Here is a 20,608-nt window from a genome sequence, read left to right on the forward strand (position 1 = left end):
CCGCCCCTTTATGAGGTGTGTGACCAATGTTTCCATAACTTCTCCAAAGTGTCGCTGGCCCCGACGAAGTTGAAGTTCACCGCACTCTGCCTCCTGGAGTCCTTCCCAGCTGCACCGTCCAGCGCCGCTTGCACGCGCTTTTGTTTCTGGAAGCTGAAGGGGGCGTGTGGCGGAGGCTTTTGGACCAGCCGGGGACGTTTGTCGGCTGCAGCGCCTGGGATGCTCTGGGGAGGACGGGTCTGGAGGTGGCTGGGGCCGCTCCAGGCGCCGGGCCGCGTAATCCCTGCGCTAAGTGCTTGGCTCGCAATCTGCAGTCACTAGTGGGAGCTGGAGAGGGAGAGTGAGAAAAATTCCAGCGGCGGCGGCGGCGGCGGCGGCGGCGCGGAGCGGGAGGAGGGAACCGAGCTGCGGCGGGCGGCGGCGGCGGCGGCGGCAGAAGTTGCCGGCGTGGTGCGCGGAGTGAGGGCGCGGAGGACGCGGGCCCCGGGCGCGGCGGCGGGTAAGGTGCGCTCCGGGGGTGCTCGGCGCGGGCTGGGGGTCTCCGGGGTGGGGCCCGCGCTTTGTGCGGCGATCGGGGCGGGACACGTGCTCCTCCGGGAGCGGGGCACCGGGACAGCGGGGCGCGCCGGGGCCGCGAGCGCTGGGGACACCGCGGGGCGCCCGACTCGAGACCAGCCACCTGCCTCACCCGCTCCCGGGACCTCACCCGCCCGGAGAGCCACCGCGCTCAGGGGACAGCCCCAGCCTCCGGTCCCCTCGCGACCTTCCCAGCCCGCCGTCACTCCATCCCCTGCGTCCTTCGCTCCCCGCCTCTCCTCCAGCGAGTGTCTCCAGCGCGGTCCCTCACTTAGCCGCTGACTTTCCTCCCTCGCCCGGCACTCGGCACTCCTTTCCTCCCGTCCCGAGTCGCGCCACGCTATTCCCATCCGTCCCCCGCAGGGTGAGGGCTTCTGACATTGGAGAAGGACCCTCCGGAAGTTGTGCGGGCCGGCAGGTATCTTGTTTCTTTGAGCCTCTCCAAGGAGACTGAGTGCTCGGTGTTCTGAATGGGGACCTTGTGGCTTCCTCGAGTTATTAGGGACTGCTCTTTTCTTAGTCACCTTCCACCAAGGTGAGGTCAGTGGCTGTGAGCAGCCACAAAGGTGCCAGTGAAACAAAACAGAAGAAGAGAGCCCAGTAACAGAAGGTTCCAGACATATCTGCAGGGACGTGGAACCACCTGAGAGAAGGTGCCTGAGTTCTGGAAAAACAAAAGGCTGCACCAGTTAGGAGGGAGTTCAGCTGAAGAGCATTTGAAAATAATTTGGATAAAGCACTTGGTGTGGAAACCTCTTGCTGTCGTTTTAACTTGAGGCCAAGTCTCTAGTTTTCTTACCTATAGTTTTGGGATCTGGGTCACAATATCTTTAATTATTGTTTTGAGGAAGTTAAGGGAAATGTTCTGTGTCCACGAGGACATTTGCATTTTAAGAAAAACTAACTTCGTTTTTGTACTTTTATATTTTTTACACTCGACTGATCAAGGAAAATTATGTCTAACTGCAAAGAAAATAGGAAGGATTTGCCAGTTATTTAAAAAACATGAGACCATGAGACATTCTAGGGATCAATAATTTCTTTGGAGAATTCTCATTACAAGGATATGTTGTCAAGGATATTACATGTTAGTGAAATATGTGAGTTGTGACACACTTGGGTCATTGTGCGACACCCAAAAAAGTTTGTGTGTTGCAAGCAAATCATAGCAGCGATGGCTTTTTATGGAAAACTTAGCTTGAAACTAATTGCTCCCATTCTCAGTTTTCTGTAGTCCTGCATAGTGTACCTTTGTTTTTGGCCAAAATATGGCCCAGGGCTACAGAACTGGGTACAGTGTGTTATTTGTCCAATCTGAATTACCGTTTAGAAAAAAAAAAAACCCACCTTTTTCCTTTTGGTTACAGGAGACAAGTTGATATGATCTCATTACACACGTGTGCGGGGCTGCCGATGAAGTTTAGTAGCACTGATTTTCGAATTGGAATCAAAATGTTGGTCTTTGGCGAGTTAAAAATCTTGATTTATGTCATGCTCGTGAGTCATCACTGTTTATAGCACCTTTGCCACCTTGCTCTCCAGGTGCTGCCAGTGTGGAGTCCGGCAGGGTAGTCTGAAACCCAGTTAGATTATTGTTGTCCCCGAGTAACTTTTTACCACCACTGGAGCAACTCAGGATCTATTTAAAAGTCTCCCCCAAAAGGTTCCAGTTGTTGAACATTATTTATGAAAAGAAATTAGCTTAAAGTTTTCCTCATAAACTTTGAAAACTATGAGACAACCCACTGAAGTATTTTCTTTATAGCAAATGTTGGTGGTGTTATTCGTTTGAAAACATGGGGCAATTTAAAATCATGCTCATCTCTTGGTTTGCCTAGGAACCCCCACAATGCTCTTCCTAAGCACTTGCTTAATACTTATCCAAATTTCATGTTACTCACTCAAACCCAGTAACAGCTTTCTTGCTTTTCTTCTCTGTCTCTAAGGTTTCTTACATCTCTCCTAAAGTCCACTTCTCTGCTGCAACTGTGTGCTTAGCTTTCTCCTGTTACACAGTTATTTCATGGTAGAGGGATTTTCTAGATTTTAGATGCCAGGTACAGTGCCTGCTATCTGATGGATACTCAAACACTTCATGAAGAACAATTGGTTCTCTTTCACTTTGACTCTTGGTAGTTCGGTAGATCAGGGGAAATAGTTTAGGGTAGAAGGAGAACAGGTTATTGATTTATAAATAAGTGTGTTTGGAGACTGTCATCGTCATATATTAGTATTAAGGATGAAGAAGATGAGGCCTGAGGAGCTTGACAAGCGGGGAGTGAAGCCATTTGCCTGGGGAAGGGACTCATCTTGATTCCTTCCATAGACATGCGTAAATTTGCCTGTAATTTTAAGGGTTTCTTTTCATGTCAATGAACTAAAGACATAAATGAAACTTAACGACTTGTAATAATTGAGGATCACTTGTGCTGTAGAACATTGACTTCTCAGTTGACTTTATGTGCTAGGTGTTGTTCTGCATGCTGCTAACAGTGCCATCTTGGGCAGGAAATCCCCTCCCCACAAAGACTATTTAAGCTTGCAGGATGTGCATTGTTTCTCTCCCATAACTACAATTTTTCCTTGTATATATGTTAAAAGTGGATAGGGCAAGTGGGAGAAAAGAAGGGTTGGGTCATATTACTGACTACTTTTGAGGTTTGTTATTTTTCAACCAGAGGCCACTAGTTTAACTCCCATGAAATCCATCTGTTTCACCTGGAACTTACCTGGAAAGATGTGGTTGAGAATCAGGTCTCACAGCTGGTTGTGGTGGTACATGCCTGTAATCCTAGCACCCAGGAAGCAGAGGCAGGAGGACTTGAGACCATCCTGGTCTACATAGTGAGCTTCAGACTACCCAGGGTTACACAGCAAGATTCTGTCTCAACAACAGCAAACACAAACAAACCTCCAAAAAATTGGAAAGAAGTGTATGAAGACTTAGGATTGGATAGAAGGACATTTATGATAATACTTTTGAATATTTTTCATATTCATCTATAGTAAGATGAAAATGACGATGTATAATTTAAACCAGGCAGTTTGTTTTCACATTTTTATGATATCTTTTCACTTTATATGCTCATATCTTTTTTTATATATATCAATGTCTTGATTACCTTTGTTTACACTTAAATATCTATGTGCCTGCTCTGGACATTTCCCTGTTACACACTTCCGAGACATTGTAGGCAGAAGAGAACCACAGTCCTTTTCATTGAACTTGTGCTCTAGAGAAGGAAGAGAATGGATTACATAAGCACAAGTCATTTCTGGTAGTGAAAGCTGCCATTGGCAAAGTCAGGGTCATGTGACAGGAATGAGGCGGCAGCCTAGAATCCTGTGGTCCAAGTGCATTTCTGGTCACAAGAACGCCAACTCCAGGGTTCAGGAGAGAAAAGTACACACTGGCCAGAAACTAAGGGAAACAGAGGGGATGAGTTCAGATGGTTTAGCCAGGCCCAGAGCATGAACCTTCTGATTAGAAGTACATTTTATTGAGCACTGCAGAGGTTGCTAGAGAATTGGACAAATAGCACATCCTTCTAGTGAGAAGTGTGTCTGTCTGCTGTGAGATGTTGTGGGAGGCTCTGTGGTCTGAGGTCTGAGGCTCTGTGCACGGAGCCAGGAGTCATTGATGAAGCATCCTTGTCACTGAATAGAAGGATCATTGGGTTAATTCATCAAGGTTCATTCATTTTTCTTCTAGTGTTGGGGAAATGAACCTGTTCCCTGGAACACATTAGGCAAGCGCTTAGTACTAAGCACCACCCCCAACCTGACATGTCTTTCAAGTGTCAGACTTGAGTCGCTTCTCACAACCTCCAGATGTAACCTCGGTATCGTCATCAGAGATCTCTTGGTTGCATGCTTGGTGTTTGTGGAAACACAGTGCATTCTGGGAAATATGGCATGTGCTCAGAGCTTTGGATGATGCCGGGACAGTCGTCAGGACATGTGATTGTTTTTGGAAGGGGTACAGGGGAGGACACTTTTGCATCTTCTCTTTGTTTGTGGTAAGGTAGGCTGCAGAGGAAGGAAAGCAAGGCAGAAGTCCTCCAATAGGGTGTGAGAGGCATTGTTTTCTGACAACTTTGAAAATTTAGGAAGCTTCCTGAAGGACTGCCTGAACTATGAGATCTGGACTTCATCCACCATCAAATCTCAGCCCTTTGCAGAGCACTGATAGTGACTAGGCAGGCAGTGACAGTTAGTAATGCTGGATATTTAATTCATCTGATTTTACTGTCCCTCTTTTTCAACCAGTAAATAAATGGTTATATGTACTTACAGCTTTAGCAGATACAAAGTCGTCTTGGGATTGTTTTCCCCCTAAAGATTGTATTCGCTTGTTGGCTAAAGGAAAAGAAAGGTACAATTCAATATGTGTATATCTGTAACATTTCTTGCTTGGCTACATTGAGATAAACATTTTAGTCATTTTTATAACGTTTAGATAGATAGGGATTTAAATAAGTACAGAAACATCTGTCACTAGTTAATTTCATGATTAATGACTCTAAAGTGATTCCAAGGAAGCCAGTAATGATCATGGCTTTGTCTAAATTAATCCCTGAGTAGGAATCGGTGTGTTTTATCTAACTAATACACTTTACAACCACCTATAAAAGGCACTAAATTGTCAGCTCTTTGGAAGAAGCTGCTCCTCTGCCATTGCCCAACACACTGTAGCCACTGCACAACTGGCTTACCCTGGAGCTATGTCTCTCATTACAGAATGCAGTAAAGGACTCAATGGCAATCCCAAGCAATGTGGTTTTCACCTCATTCTTTTGTGTATGAAGCTCTTCCTCCACTGCTTTTGGTCATTTCCAATTGGCCATATGTCCCTTCTGTACCTGCCTGGTATCCTTTCTGTCTTCCTCAGCTTGGTCAAATGGCTGTGGACATTCCCACCGCTTTTATGTCAGGTGTCCTCTGCCTGTCTGGGGCCACTCTCAGTCCTTCTACTTCATGCTCTTGGCTCAAGAAGATAACCTGTAGCACCCTGATTTCAGGTGACCCAGATTGCCGGGAAACTCAGCTAGAGCACACAGGGCTGGGGAGGGAGCAGAGTGAAGTCATGTGTTCTCTTGGTTCCTTCCCTGCTCCGTTATCTTGGGCTCCCTGTCCTGGAGGCCACTGTTCTCCTGGGGGTTAGATTCCTGTCTCCTTGAGCACTTTGCTTTGCTCTACTGTCCTTGGGTTTTGCCACTCCCAGCTTATTAGGTTGAGTTTATAAGTACAGCCTTCTCCATTTATGAGGAACTGTGTGAGGGAAGATCCTGTTTTCTGTTTACTTGGTTTCTGCTGGTCTCTTTCTTGGATTGAGTAGAGCAGTTGCCCTGCCCCCCTTACCTCAAGTGGACAGCTGCTTTCTCTCCCATGTTATAGTGTAATCCTTGCCACACTGGCTCATGAGCATGTTATTATATAGATACTTCACTGCCAATCTTTTTATTGGTTTAAACTTTTTAGTTAATAGCCTGTGTTCTTTCTATGCATATATGTTGCTTCTTCTCACTTTTCTTTCAGCAATACGGTGCATATTTACAGTCATTGCGTAGGGCCAGACACTGGGTTAAGTTTGTTTGAAATGTGCATTGGGGAAGGGGCTGCAAGTAACTGAATACAAGGTTTATAAGTTTGGTTTTCTAGTAGGGTGAATGAAATACGCTATGATGGAAGAGAGAAGCAGGGTGGGCAGTATCATTTGTGTGAGCCCAGGAGGAACTCAAAATCAGGGGCATGTGTAAGTAGCTGTCAGTAACTTGCATCTATGATGCAGGGGGAAGTATGTAGATGTTAGGAATTTTTCCTAAAGACACAGCTGATACATATTCTATGCAGGAAAATTAGAAGTTGAAGATTAGCCTTAATTAAGTGAATTTCTTGCCTGATGTGGTAGCTCATAGTTTTAATCCCAACACTGAGGAAGCAGAGGAAGGCAAATCTCTGAGTTCTGGGCCAGCCATGGCTACTATGTGAGACCCTGTTTTAAGAAAAGAAAAAAAAATAAAGAAAAACAGGAAAGAAAGAAAAATCAATTTCTTCATATAAAGTATCTAAAATTTCAAGTTTTATGTCTGTGTTTCCCTTAAATTTTTTTCTAATGCATTATGCATCTTCAAGCAAAGATTATGTACATCATTTTGTTGTTTATATTTTCTGCCCCTCTTCCTCTTCTTTTGTTTTTGTTTTTCAAGAAAAGGTTTCTCCATGTAGCCCTGGCTGTCCTGGAACTCACTCTGTGGACCACATTGGCCTCAAACACAGAGACCCACCTGCCTCTGCTTCCCCAGTGCTGGGACTAAAGGTGTGTGCTACCATGCCAGACTGTGCTGTGTTTTTCAGTTAAGTGTACATTGGCAACACCATTCTATATCAGTATAGGTGTTTTGAAACACACTTAATATATAATCTGAACAATATTGTTCATCTACTTAGTGTTTTTTTTTTTAATGAGGATATCTGAAAAGGTTAATAGGCATGGAGAAGAAAATTAAAGTAGAAAATAATGCCACTGCATAAATAACTTACGGAAATTCAGAGATTCTTGCATTTGAGAGTGCAGGAATTATTACATAAGTCATGTAGATCTTTTATTTTATCAAAATCCCTTTGAATCATGTCTTTTGCTGGGCCTTTACAAAATTGGGAGCCTAATGCACTTTTGTTTCCTTTCTGTCCTTTTTTAGTGAATATGTTCATACGTTTCCAACTCAAGTTGAGGGCTTTCTGGACTTGATGTGACTGGGAATCTACATTTCAAAAGAGCTTCCTTCCTTCCTTCCTTGCCCAATTCTGAAACCAGAGACAATATGGATTAGGACAGTGTATCTAGAGTAAGTTTCTCCCTCATTTTAAGTGTTCTCGGAAATTGGAACCACCCCGTGAGAAGCTGGCTGCTCTGTTTAAGGGACCTGGAGTAGGTGACCTCAGGTTGCTTCATTTTTTTTGTGAGTCATTTTGCTGTTAAAGCCAAGAGCCAGATGGACTAGAAAGAACCCGAGGCCAGACTGTTATGATGGCATTACTTACTCATCCTGAGCGTCTGCTAGTCAACTTGTATAGTGAGATTAGCTAAGAAAAGTTAGTAGGGAAACTCATATTATTCCAAAATAAATGTAACTACTACTACTGTGTGTGTGTGTGTGTGTGTGTGTGTGTGTGTGTTGTGTGTGTTGTGTGTGTGTTGTGTGTGTGTGTGTGTGTGTGTGTGTGTGTGTGTGTGTGTGTGTGTGTTCGCGCCCATGGAGTTCATGTATGTATGTACACATGGTGTGGACGTCAAATATTTTCCTTAATTGTTCTACAGATTATTATTATTATTATTATTATTATTATTATTATTATTATTATTGAGACATGGTCTTTTACAAAATTTGGGAGCTGGACTGTTTGAGTAGACTGGTGGCCAGCAAGCCCCATCATTCCTTCTGACTCTGCCAGCACTGAAATTACAGGCATGAAGTACCACACCCCAACATTTTTTTTCCATTTTACGTGGGTTTCTGAGCATCAGGCCCAGGTCCTTGGCTCGTACCTAATTTTTAGATGGTAAATCTGTTCTCTTCACTGCATGTTTGAGGGAGAATTCTAATAATATAAACCTTTTAGCTTATCTATAATCTTAGGAAATAATACTGGATTTATAAATAATACTGAGTTTGTTTTATGACAATTCATGATAAAAACCCTCCATATGTGAAACAATATGGATTTTACTTTGTACACTTAACAAATGATGGATGTTGTAACAGCTGAAACATACCTGCTTACAAAAACCATTTTCAGTTAAGTCCTCAGAGAACAGCTTCAAGCCTTCGTTTCTCTTGATCAAATCAATCACTCCTTTAAATACTTATCTTTAACATCTGTACTGAATAAAAATATTTTAACTCTCTCTGCAGAGGAAAACCATGCTCCATTGTTTAATTGAATTAAATTAGCTTTTCAGGGACATTTACCTAGGAGCTGTTTCTGGAATCAATTTGGAAAATGATCTTTATTCTGTAGCATTTAAGTTTGATTATGTTTTTCTTAGTAATTCTCCATGGACCTGATTCACTCCTTGCCTTAGTCATCAAACCCTAGAGATTTTTGTAGGCAAATTAGGCATTTCCTACATCATGATTATGCATATTTATGAAATAATTCATCCTCCTTGAATGTAGAGGTTTAAAGCATTTTTAATTCTAAAACACAGACTCAGTTTTATCATTTGAACATTCTCTGTTAGAGATGAGAGGACTATACATATCCAGTTCAACTTCTCCCAAACCTGCTTTGCAGATGTAAGTTTTGGTGAAAAGCAAGGGACTTTTGTTTGTGAAACTGGCAGCTGATCTAAAACTTCCTGTAGCTATATTGCCTTGAGACATTGTATATTTCTGGTTCATCAAATATTGGGTGTGTTACGTTTCTTTTATACTCTCTTTTAATTACTGTTTTACAAAACCATGAAAAGAAAATTCAAAATTGCTTAAAAAACCCCAGATTTCCAGTTTTTCTTGTCCAGTTTCTCCTCAGTGATAACTGTACAGGATATGTTTTGTTTGCCTGGTGCAAAGACTCCAACAATGTCTTCCTCTTGCAACTGCTTCAGATTTAGCAGCTTAAGGATAAAACCAACCTTTAAAAAAACAGAGTATTAGTTTTACATTCCACAGTTGGGATTTTGGAGTTACAGTCTTTCTCCTAAATCCTAGAAATGTATGAGCAATATTTTTTTAATCTGTGTAAGTTCCCACCTCCGCCCTTTCCCTTCCTTTCCCCTCTGTGTCTTTGTCTTGCTTTTGTGCTTAACCGAGGGATCCCAATTTTCCATCATTACCTTTCCTTTAGTCATAGAAAATTAAAACACTAACTTTTACCAAGAATACTTGGTTTTTCCCCTTGTTATGCCACTCTTTAACTGATTGGTGTTTTGATACTTAGTAGGCATATTCTTAATTCCTTACTGATATGAGGTAATAGTAAAGGATCTACATCCTTTTGTTATAAACTCACTCGATGATATAATTTTTATTCAGAATTTTCAAATGAAATATCTGTATTTTAAACATTCACAGGAACTTGTTCTCAGGTCAAGGAGGCCAGCAATGACAAATGCATTCATTATATTTTGTAAATACCTAAATATATTCTTTTCATTCTCTTGTGCAAACTTGTCGGTCTATAAAAATCTAGATAAATGATGCCATACAAACTTCATAAATCTCTCATTTTATTTGAAATTTCAAGCATTTGAGCTTGTGATTTGTTATGATTATTCGTTCATACATATTTTTCTTCAAACTTCCTAGCAGTATGTACCCTCTAAATCCCCCCCCCCCCACTTTTTTGACTCACTTCTTCAAAACCTGGAAGGTATAATGCAGTTTAACAATAATATTTTATATCTGGAGCTTGTGAATAATGCCTTCATCACAAATGGAGTTAAATATTTATGCCATATGAATGAGCCTGATGTCATGTATTGTAAATCAAAGAGTGTGGAAGAGATAATTGAGTCTTGCTTTGAAGAAAAGATATGTTTAGATTTTCAGATTATAGACTACTAAGAAATTATGCAGAACATAAATAGACAGTATATGGAAGGCAAAATGAGACATTGTTGAGAACCCTGATGAAGTTTGAAATTGATTTAGTATATTGCTCCATCTTTAGGTGATATCATCAGGGGATGTTAGGGAAGGCTAGGATTGGTGTTTGCGTGTGTGTGTGTGTGTGTGTGTGTGTGTGTGTGTGTGTTTGTGTGTGTGTGTTGTAACACGATGCACATATGCAAGTCAATAGACAACCTTGCATGTGCTCACCTTCCGTCTCGTTTGAGACAGGGTCTTTTGTTTGAAGCTGTACATGCCAAGCTAGTGGCCTCTTGAGATTCTGTGGACTGTCCCATCCTGACCTCCCATCTCACCAGATAGTTTTGGGATTATAGACTTGTGTTAACACATCAGACTTCATGAGGACTCTGGCGTGCAGTCTCAGAGCTCCATGCGCATGGTAACCCCTGCCCACTGAGGCATCTCAGTTCAGTTTCAACTTTATTTGAAATAGGTTTCATATAACTCAGGTGGCCTTGAACTCCTGATCCTCTTGTATCCATTTCCTTGTTCTGTAGTTATGGGTGTGTGTCAGTGTGCCTGGCTTCCATGGTTTCACTTTTGAAGATTAATGTTGTCGACAAATGTCTTAGTGTTACTGAAACTATGTGTGTATTCTTGGAATTGGTTAATACTGTTTAGCTTATCTCTTTTCTTAGCTTTGTATTTTAGTCTTCAATTAAGTAGACAGTCTGATAAATTCACCAAAGGGAGCAATAGTTCCTTAGCCCTGACTTTGCCTTGTTCTGACTTTGCTCGTCCTACAGTGTGTAGTCTTGCATCTGCTGTGTTTCCTTGTAGCCTTTACCTCTCTAGATGTAAAGATCTTTCTTGTTTTACTTCTTATGGCTCTCTTGTGGTCTTAGTGGACCATTTCATTCATCTGCTTTGTTTTTTCCTGTTTCTAGCTACTTTTTTTTTTTTTTCATTCAGCTAAGTTCAGAGTAGGAGGCTGTGCCAGAATAGAGCTGCAATCAGCATTGCAAGCTGACAAAATTCCCATCTTGCTGACTGCTTGGTTGTGCTTGTGGCCGCTGCGGCGGGGGTTGGGGTAGTCTCCTGCATGCTAGGCAGGTCCTCTACCATCATGCTATGACTTGGCTTGAACTCTGGATTTAAATAAGAGGAGAACCATGTTTGTTCTGGGAAGTGATGTCCATGTGCTTTTGGGGATGTAAGAACGTAGTACTGTAACATCTCAGAGGTTACTTTTATGCTTCTTTCAAGATAACCAAGGCTTATTACCCTGTAAAGTACACTCACACTATAGCTTCCCAGGCTGAGCCTGGAAAGTACAAACACACTATAGCATTCCAGTCTGAGCCTTGGCGTCTTCCCCTAGTAGGTTTGGAACTCTTACTGGTTGTCCCGCTGACTTGGCATTCTACCCAATGGACAACCTTAGCATCTTTAGCAGAGCTGGAAATTGAATCTATGTTTCCTCTTCTCCATCATTTGTAAAGACCTTTAACTAAGACCACTTCCAGCCCCCGCCCTCCTCGAAGTTTTCTTGTTAAGAGTAATACATTGTTTTTCAGTCTTTGCTTCTCCAGTGAATGCTCACTTAAAACTCTGATGACTAATTTCTTTTTAATAACTTTTGTGGTAGAACTTTGGGATTTCAAAAAATATTGAGTGGGTTATATCATTTAATTTTTCCATTTGGGCACTCCATGAATTTTAATTTACTATAAATGATTGCTCCATAACAAAATCGTAGCCAGTCTTACCCCATTGTGTTTGCCGAATTCCTCAGTGACCTGATGCATTAGCATGTACAATCTCCTAGACTTGCCAGATTGGCAAGGAGTAATGATAACATGGAGTAGTAAAACATGGAGAACTATGGTTGAGAGAGGTGAAATTTAACGCTAGTTGTACAGGAGCAGGGAAAAAGGGATGCCATTGAAGTCGTTGTATAACCATCCCATTGAAGATGGGTTACCGTCTTCTCAGGCAACAGAGGAACTGATCTCTGCACAGTTACTTTCAGCAGGTGGAGATCTTGGATTCTGACGTCACAGTCTCTACCGCTAAAGCTAGCCTCAGATGGAGCCCATATGGTCTTTAGTTTGATGGCACTAAGATTACTGGCACCTGGCCCCGTGACCTTGGAAGTTTAGTCTTAGAAAGGCCCTGGAGGTGAGTTAGAGATTTTGTTTCACTGCACGTGGGAGGTGCTGGTACAGTACAATGACACGTGAATAATTAAAGAGTGTTTAAGAAGAGTTTGGATAACTGTATTCTGAGAATAGCAGTGGAGAAGGAGAGAATACTTTGCTGTTGACCGGGCTCAGTCGTAGAGTTCCTGCCTTGTTTGTGGTTTGTGGGAAGCCCAGGGTTTGATCCCGAGTACCACAAATAGTAAAAGATCTTCAAGTGTTTGAAGAAATGTCTTTGAAATTAAATGGTGCAACCGCTTTTTACTTTTGTAACATTTCTCTACAGAAAGTACCATTAAGAGTTGTTTTCTAGAGTGAGGGCATCACTTCTTTAGTACAGTTCGCTTTTTTATTTAACCCATGTGTTGCTTGAGATTCAGTATGATAAAGTTTGGAAATCTGACAGTTCAGGTAACTTGTTTATAATAGAATATTGCAGAAAGGGACAATCATTTAAAATTCACCAGTTTATAGGAAATGCCATTTTAAATTTGAATTTGAAGGAGATACTCTACATATACCCAATTGCTTACCTTGAAAAAGAGCTCACATTGAATTTTGAGAAATAGAAAGTGTTTTTTCACCCCAAATCTTGTAAACACATTTTCTCTCTTTGAAGATAATGTTGGGTGGTCATTTGTGACCTGCTCCCAGCATGCCTCGGGCGTGGAATTAAAGAAGACCCATATACTAGGCTAGGTTGCACATGGCCTGAACTATTGTCTGTCCTTCCCCATTTGCTTCATATCTTCCCAGGACTTTTCCAGAAAGAAACCCCCTCTTTGATTTAAGCACAATACCATTATTTTTTTATAAAATATGTTAGAATATGGCATATTGACTATGGCAGTGAAGTCCAGATTAAGAAAAAAAACCCTTAGATTCCAAAATAACCAGATTAAATGTGTAGTCTTGCTATTTGAAAAGCACGTTTAAAATGAATTCCAGGATTCAAATAAAAATGCTAATTTCTCTTTTTAATGCATAATATTCAAAATATTAAAGGAACTCTGTCAAATCAGAGCATTTTTCTAGTTAAGTTTTCACCATTTGCCTTTCTAAAGAAGTAGATATTGTAAAAAAAAAAAAAACAAAAAACGTATGAAGTTACCATGTAATTTCCAACAGATAGGGAGCTTCCTTACTGACTCCTTAGATTCCAAAATACAATTTTTCCATTATGGAAAATCACTTTATGTTGAGCATAAATAATCTGATATTTGCTTTGCTAATGATCCAGCTTATGCTAAAATCACGTTACTGGATTTAACGATGTAACCTCTGCTCTGCGACCTTGTGTATTCTGGAGGCTTGTAATGCTTGTCAAGGGCATTTCCTTTTATTTATTTTAATTTTACCTGCCATTTAAAGCATCGAGTGACCCTTCATAATTTTATTATGTAACCATAAAATGAGGAAGGACTAGTTGATTATTTTTTACTTTAACTTTTGTAATCTCATATAATTCAGGTCTTCTTTGTATTCTCATTTTTCAGGTCAAATGATGATGCTTTTGTAATTTCTCATCACAGTAACAGATGAGGTACCATCATACGTTTTGATATTTATTGTTCTTATTTTAGCTTTTTACTTCTCTCTTTCAGGGAGGAAGCCAAGCAGCACAGCGCAAGGGAACTTGACTGGGAGGCAGGCCAAGTGGGGATTGGTTCTAGGTTCTCAGATTGATGGATTAAAATGAGATTGGCCTCTCACTGGGTCTGAAATGCTCTTGTTCCATCACCTTGCTTAACAGTTGTAGATTGACAGTTTTTTTAGAGAAAGCCATGTTAACTGCTTTATCTGCTTTGTCTTTCTGGAGTGTTTTGCAATTTCCAGAGACCAAAATGAGTGCATGTTTATTGTCTAAATCCTTCAATCAGAGCTTTTGTTATATGAGAAACTTATTAAACTGTCATTTCCAGTCACGTTCTTATGAACATTTTATTTGAAGGTAGCAAATGTTTTACTTGAGGGGGCAATAATTTTGCCATAATTAATTTTATAATTCTTTCTTGGAATTATGTTTTAAAAGAACTTTAAATCAGTTGCTCAAAAGTTTCGTTTAGATCCAGATTTATCTTTGTGTTTGATTATAATATGTGGTATTATAATAGCTAATTTTAATTTTACAAGGCAAAATACAAAGACCTTGTCAGGATATTATAATAAATTAATTTCTTTGATGGTTACTTTAATCACTAATAGGTAATTTCCCCACAGCCTTTTTGACTAACTTTGGTTTTATGGCTTTCAATAATGTTTTCTCTTTTAAAACTCTTTAAAAGAACTATTAAGGTTTAGCTAAATTTGTGTGTTATATAGCTAAATTGTTTTCTGATTTTAAAAGTTAGCATCCATTATAGTCTTCTCCTAAAGTTCTAAGTATCTGTATTGTTCTGGGATTGATGAATAGACTTCTTTAAAATGTCCAGGAAACTTGATATATTTTGTTATCTACAAGTTGATCAGCAATTTCCTTTTAAGAGACTATTTTTTTATTTAGCAAACACTATTATTTCTATATGGGTTTCATTTCAGTGGTATTTTCTACATTAGCCATACTAAATTTTTAATCCCAGCATGCCTCTGTGTTTTTGTAGTATGTCAGCAAGTGCTAACAGGAAAATTACACTTATCAATCTAACTGAAATGTAATTGAGGAGACAAATTGCCAAAGTCCCTCACAGTTCATCATGGAGTATTTGCTGTTAATAAGAAAAAGGGAGTTTCCACCCAATCCTATGGACTTACTTGTTTTGCATGACTGTTTTTTTTTTTTTTTGTCTTAATACGATAAGGGGGGCAATTAGAATTTTGAAGAATTGGTAAGAATGTTTTTTCTTCCCACCATGGCAAATGGATTAGGGTTTATGATACTAAAACCCTTAGATCAGAAATGAGAAAGAATGTAAAACAAGTAAACTAATTCCCTCTATGTTCACTCATTTCTTAGAAGCTGGATGGCAAATGAAGAAAGTTGTCCCCATGTGTATGCCCCATATGGACAGTTTCATTCATGAGCCTCCGTAATGCTATTAGTCTTGTCTGATTCATAATTTAATCCTTGTAGAATGGTGGATGTCATAGAGACATTTTTATCCAAGTATGCCAGGTACTGTCCACATTCACCCCCTTTCTCTGTCCTGTCCGATCACTTTCCCTCAACTTGTCTCTTTTATATTGTCATGCTTTCTGGGCTCCCCATATGTGAGAAAATGAGATATTTATCTGTGGGCCTGGCTTATTCCACTTAATATGATTACTTTCAGTTCCATCCATTTTCTTACAGGTGACATAATTTCATTCTTCTTTATGGCTGAGACTGCTGTATGTGCGGTATATACATACCATGTTCCATTCCTCCTTATACAGTTTCAGAAAACATTCTGTTAATCACAGGACACTCAACTCAGCATCAAAAAAAAAAAAAAAAAAAAAAAAAAAAAAAAGAAACTACCTTTTTTTGTTGTTGTTGTTGTAGCTTGCCCTCTTTGGTTTTTATTATTTTGAATTGTACTAATTTGTACTTTCTAATTTACGGAGTTGATAACGTATCTCTGGTCTTAGAGTTTTTGGAAGCGGGTCTCTGGGTTGGTAGTCAGGCTCTTCCCCTCTGCGTCCGATCCTATAAAACAGGAATAAGTACATCACTTCAGGCAGTACCTCAGCATGGAGAGAGGGAAGTAGACACAGTCCCACCCCTAACCAAGAAGTCATTTGTAATTGATTCCTGCAGGGACCAAGACCAGCAGTTTCCTACTGTGGAGCACCACTGTGTGCAGGGACCTTGCTGCAGGGCAGGTCACATGTCCAAGTAGTCTGCAATGCAAAACAGACTCCCTAGTGTTTATGAGTGTGCTTTTTTGTTTTATTTTGTTATTTTTTTGTCTTGTTTGTTTTGATTTTCCTTTTTTGTTTGTTTCTGGGGAGGTTGGAGGGAAGGGGAAAGTGTGACGTTGGGTGGCTAGGAAGGGGGGAAGATCTGGGAGGAATTTAGGGAGGGGAAAGAATATGATCAACGCGTATTGTTATGAAAACAGATAAATGCACAATTTTAAAGAAAAAATCACTTTCTTTTATGTTAGTATATTTCAAAATCTTGAGGAGACATATTTCTAATAAAATAAATCTTCAATTAAAAAATAAAACCAATATTTGTTGATTGGGGATGCCAAGGAAGTTAGATGCCGCACAATTTTCCCTAGGATCTAATGAGTGTCTAATAAATGTGTGCTCTTGCCTTCTTTTCCAGCTCTTTATGGGACTTTTGATAGCTTGTCTTACTGGCCAGTGTATGCCATTGCCTTTTTAAAATAGAATGAGGTAAATTTACAAAGCTACTTTTAATGAGAAAGAAAGCATTTTCTTATAAAATGTTTCCAGCTGTAGATATCTTTAGGTCACAATATTTATATTAAAAATGTAAGAGTAGAGACAAAGTTATGTTCTTCCCTTACTCAGTTTGGGATCCTTCCATTTTAATTTCAAATGCTTGCTTCTAAACAATAAGATCAATTGTATATTTTTAGTGTGAATGACATTTTCTCTTGGATGAGTTATGGAAAGTCTGGTTAACTTTAGTATTACTGGAGCTTGAAGAGACATTAATATTAAACAAGTGTTTAGTTGCAGGACACGATCAAGTTTACATTATTGCAGATCCTTAATTAAACTTTTATTAAACTGTGTAAACCATGATCCAGTTTGGAAGTAGATAGCCATCTGTTTCAAATGTTATTACTACAGCTAGAAATTAATAGCCCTTTGAGTCTGGACTTTTCCTGTTGGAAGCCTTCGTTTGCCTTTTCTTATGATTCCCCCTCTCTTTAAGTAATTTTGAGGCATAGATTATTAAAAAATCATTTTTAGCAATTTATATGATTATATGAAATTAAAGCAGGGTAGTCTGTGGGAGTATATTATTGAAGAGTAATAAATCAAGACTCCTTTGTTTTATGTTCAAACCAAATTTATAGCAATATGCCAAAATTATCGTGGCTGTTTCATGATTGGTGGTCCTTGTGTCTCCTGCCCTCATACTTGCCCCTTCTTGGCTTTTCTGCCTTTTCCTTTGTGAGTCATGACAAACTCTAGGTAAATGTTTGCATCATTCTGCTCGCTTAATAAACATGGTCACTTTATCTTCCATCCTCTTAGTGATACTAAAAACTCCCTCAGGGAACATAGTTTTCTACATAATTTTTTGCTTATTTCTCATTCTGAAAAGAAAAACTCATACTTCACAGAATTATTTATGCTGTCTAGATGACAAAATATCAGTATTTGCATTTGTATTAGACCATGCTTATGAAAAAGGTTGAAAACACACACTTTGACATTGTAAAATATAGAATATGTATGTTTTTTTTTTTTTTTTTTTTTTTTTTTTTTTTTTTTTTTGGTTTTTTGAGACAGGGTTTCTCTCTGGATTTGGAGGCTGTCCTTGAACTAGCTCTTCTAGCCCAGGCTGGTCTCGAACTCACTGAGATCCACCTGCTTCTGCCTCTCGAGTGCTGCAATTAAAGGCGTGTGCCTATGTCTTAGGTTTTTGATACCTGATTATTAGATAATGTATGGTCATGGAAACAATATAAAAAGCAGGGAAGAGACTCATTTTCTTACAGTTTGTCCTCTTGTGCCTTCTCTAAGTCTTCTTTACCTATAACATTGTCATAATAAAATTCTCTTATGTACTAAATCCATTTGCAATTGGATTTTGTTGTGAAGTGTTAGAAATAGTTCATTCCCTATTTCTTTATATAACCTACTCTCCAAATGAAAATTTTGAATATGTCTATTCCCAAGTGATTATTCTTTTATTACTGCTCAGTTATATTCTTTTTTCTTCTCTACACATGCAACTCTCATTGGTTTGCTTTCTATTCTTGGAATATTTCACTGTTTTCATAAAGTTTTATTTGGAGTTTTGATACTTGGTTGGGCAGGTTCCTTTATTTCTGTGTCTTTTTGTTTTGTTTTGAAGTCTGGGCTATTGATCCTTTTTTCTTTCCAGTAAGTTCCATCACAAGCTTTTCAAGTTTCTGTTGTTGAGATTACGTTGAACTTAAATGTGACTTTTGGGACATTTATCATCTTTATGGTGTCATTCTTTTTTGTGGCATATTTTGTAACTTTTGATATTGTCATAAAATTTTACTTCTTATGGAATATTCTTCAAAGGAACTTGGCAATATAGTGTAATTGTGCCTCGATATTTTTTATCTTTTTGTTCTTGTGAATGATGGAATAATACAACTTTAAAATCATTTCTATTTTTTAAAAATAAAAATTCATTTGTCCCCTATGTGCGATTCTTTGTCCTCCAATTGGCAGAATTTTGGTTGCAGTTTTTCAGCTTCAGAGAGACTTTCTATGAAAGCGTTTGTTATTTGTGAATCACAGTTTTATGTCTTTTTGAGTCCTTAAAATTTCCTTTCCTTACCCTAGTGTGTAGGCTAGGAACCATAGGCTAATGCAGGCTAGAAATAGATGTGCTCATAGCTTTCATTTTCTTATAGAGACCTATTTTAATGTCTGAGTAAAAGTACATTTGTCACAGATTTTGAGAGAGATTTCTCATGATGTCTGTTTTACACATTTATTTATTTATTTATTTATTTATTTATTTTTGTTTTTTGAGACAGGGTTTCTCTGTGGCTTTGGAGGCTGTCCTGGAACTAGCTCTTGTAGACCAGGCTGGTCTCGAACTCACAGAGATCCACCTGCCTCTGCCTCCTGAGTGCTGGGATTAAAGGTGTGTGCCACCACCGCCCGGCTCCTGTTTTACACATTTATAATGTTAAGTATTTTCTGTCTGTTTATAATATACTATTTTATTTTGGATTCATCATAAGTGGGTGTTTTATTCAATTGGTGTTGGTATGTTTGAGATCATCACAGTTTCCCCTCTACTCTCATTTTGTGGTAGGATTGTTTGTTTTCTGTGTTAAACTGATGCAGCATTTCTGGAGTAGTTTCATGATCTGTAGTTAGCTATATACTGCTTAGATTTGGTTCATTAATCTCATTTAGGACTTATACCTGTAAAAGATTAGTGCTGTTACTAATCTTATTTTTGAACATACATGTAAAAAAATCCTGCTTTAAAATCATTTTTATTACACCAGGGAAAAATACTGATCCACTACCAGGGGCCCATAGAGTGCTGAGGCCTCCTCATTGATATCCATGTTCAGGGCTCTGAATCAGTCCCATGCTGGCCTCCCAGACAGCAGTATGGGGTCCATGTGCCGCCCCCCTTGTTCAGGTCAGCTGTTTCTGTGGGTTTCTCCAGCCTGGTGTCAACCTCTTTGATCTTCATTCCTCCCTCTCTGCAACTGGGTTCCAGAGTTCAACTCACTGTATAGCTGTGGGTGTCTGCCTCTCATTCCATCAGCCACTGGATGAGGGCTCCTCAGGCTCCCAATTAGCTCAGGAGATCCTGCCCCTTCCCATTCTCCAGGGTCCATGCATTTTTCTCTTAGAGTCCTTCTTGTGTCCTCTCTGGTGTAAGAAGGGACTTTGAGAGCCTGTCCCACATGAAGGCATGCTCTCTCAGCCAGGACACATGGGGGAGGGCCCAGGCCCGGCCCAGGATGATGTGGTAGACTTTGGGGAGCCCCCATGGAGGGCTCTACCCTCCCTGGGGTTTGGAGGGGGGATGGGGTGAGGGGGCTGGTGGGAGGTTGGGGGGAGGGGAGGGAGAGGAAGAAGGGATTGACATGTGAAGCAAGCTTGTTCCTAATTTGAACTAATAAAACATAAATATAAAAAATCATTTTTATTATTTTCAACCACTAGCCACCAATCTAAATTCTATATTTGTCTGTCTTAGGTGGCCTGTATAAATGGAATCAAGCAATGTATTATCTCTTCCAATGGGCTTTTTTCACTTAGTTTAATGTTTGCAAACTTCATTTGTATTATAGCACGAGCTAGTACTTATTTTCCGTTTTGTAATTCCATTACACAGATACACAACCTGTTTACTCATTCAATAGTAGGTGGACATTTGGGTTGTTTATACTTAGGATGATGGTGGTGTTATTAATGTATATGCCAGAGGGTTATGTGCACATGTGTTTTCCTGTTTCTTGGGAGTATACTTAGAAGTGACCCTTCTGAGTTATGTGGTAACTTTGTGTTTAATATTTGAAGAACAATTACAGTATTTGCTAAATTGGTTACAGCAGTTTACATTTCTACTAGCAATGCACAAGGTTTCCAATTATTTCATCCGTTACCTACTTTTCTTAG

The 20,608-nt window shown here is 39.6% G+C and overlaps 1 protein-coding gene across 11 annotated transcripts in view; it reads left to right on the forward strand.

Annotated features, from left to right (window-relative positions):
- Nucleotides 1-445: 445 nt before the first annotated feature.
- The window catches only part of LOC100774629 (bone morphogenetic protein receptor type-1B), a 308,818-nt gene continuing 288,655 nt past the window's right edge, over nt 446-20,608 (forward strand). For 2 of the 11 annotated variants that reach the window (XM_027395839.2, XM_027395840.2), the window contains exon 1: nt 715-994. The gene's annotated coding sequence lies outside the window, so the exon portion shown is untranslated. Of the gene's footprint in view, nt 505-706; nt 995-7,295; nt 7,425-8,857; nt 8,877-20,608 lie in introns of those variants that run through there. The other 9 variants (XM_035451148.1, XM_035451152.1, XM_035451149.1 and 6 more) reach the window with 7 other exon arrangements.

This window comes from Cricetulus griseus, assembly GCF_003668045.3.
Source record: "Cricetulus griseus strain 17A/GY chromosome 1 unlocalized genomic scaffold, alternate assembly CriGri-PICRH-1.0 chr1_0, whole genome shotgun sequence".
Taxonomy (NCBI): Eukaryota; Metazoa; Chordata; class Mammalia; order Rodentia; family Cricetidae; genus Cricetulus; species Cricetulus griseus.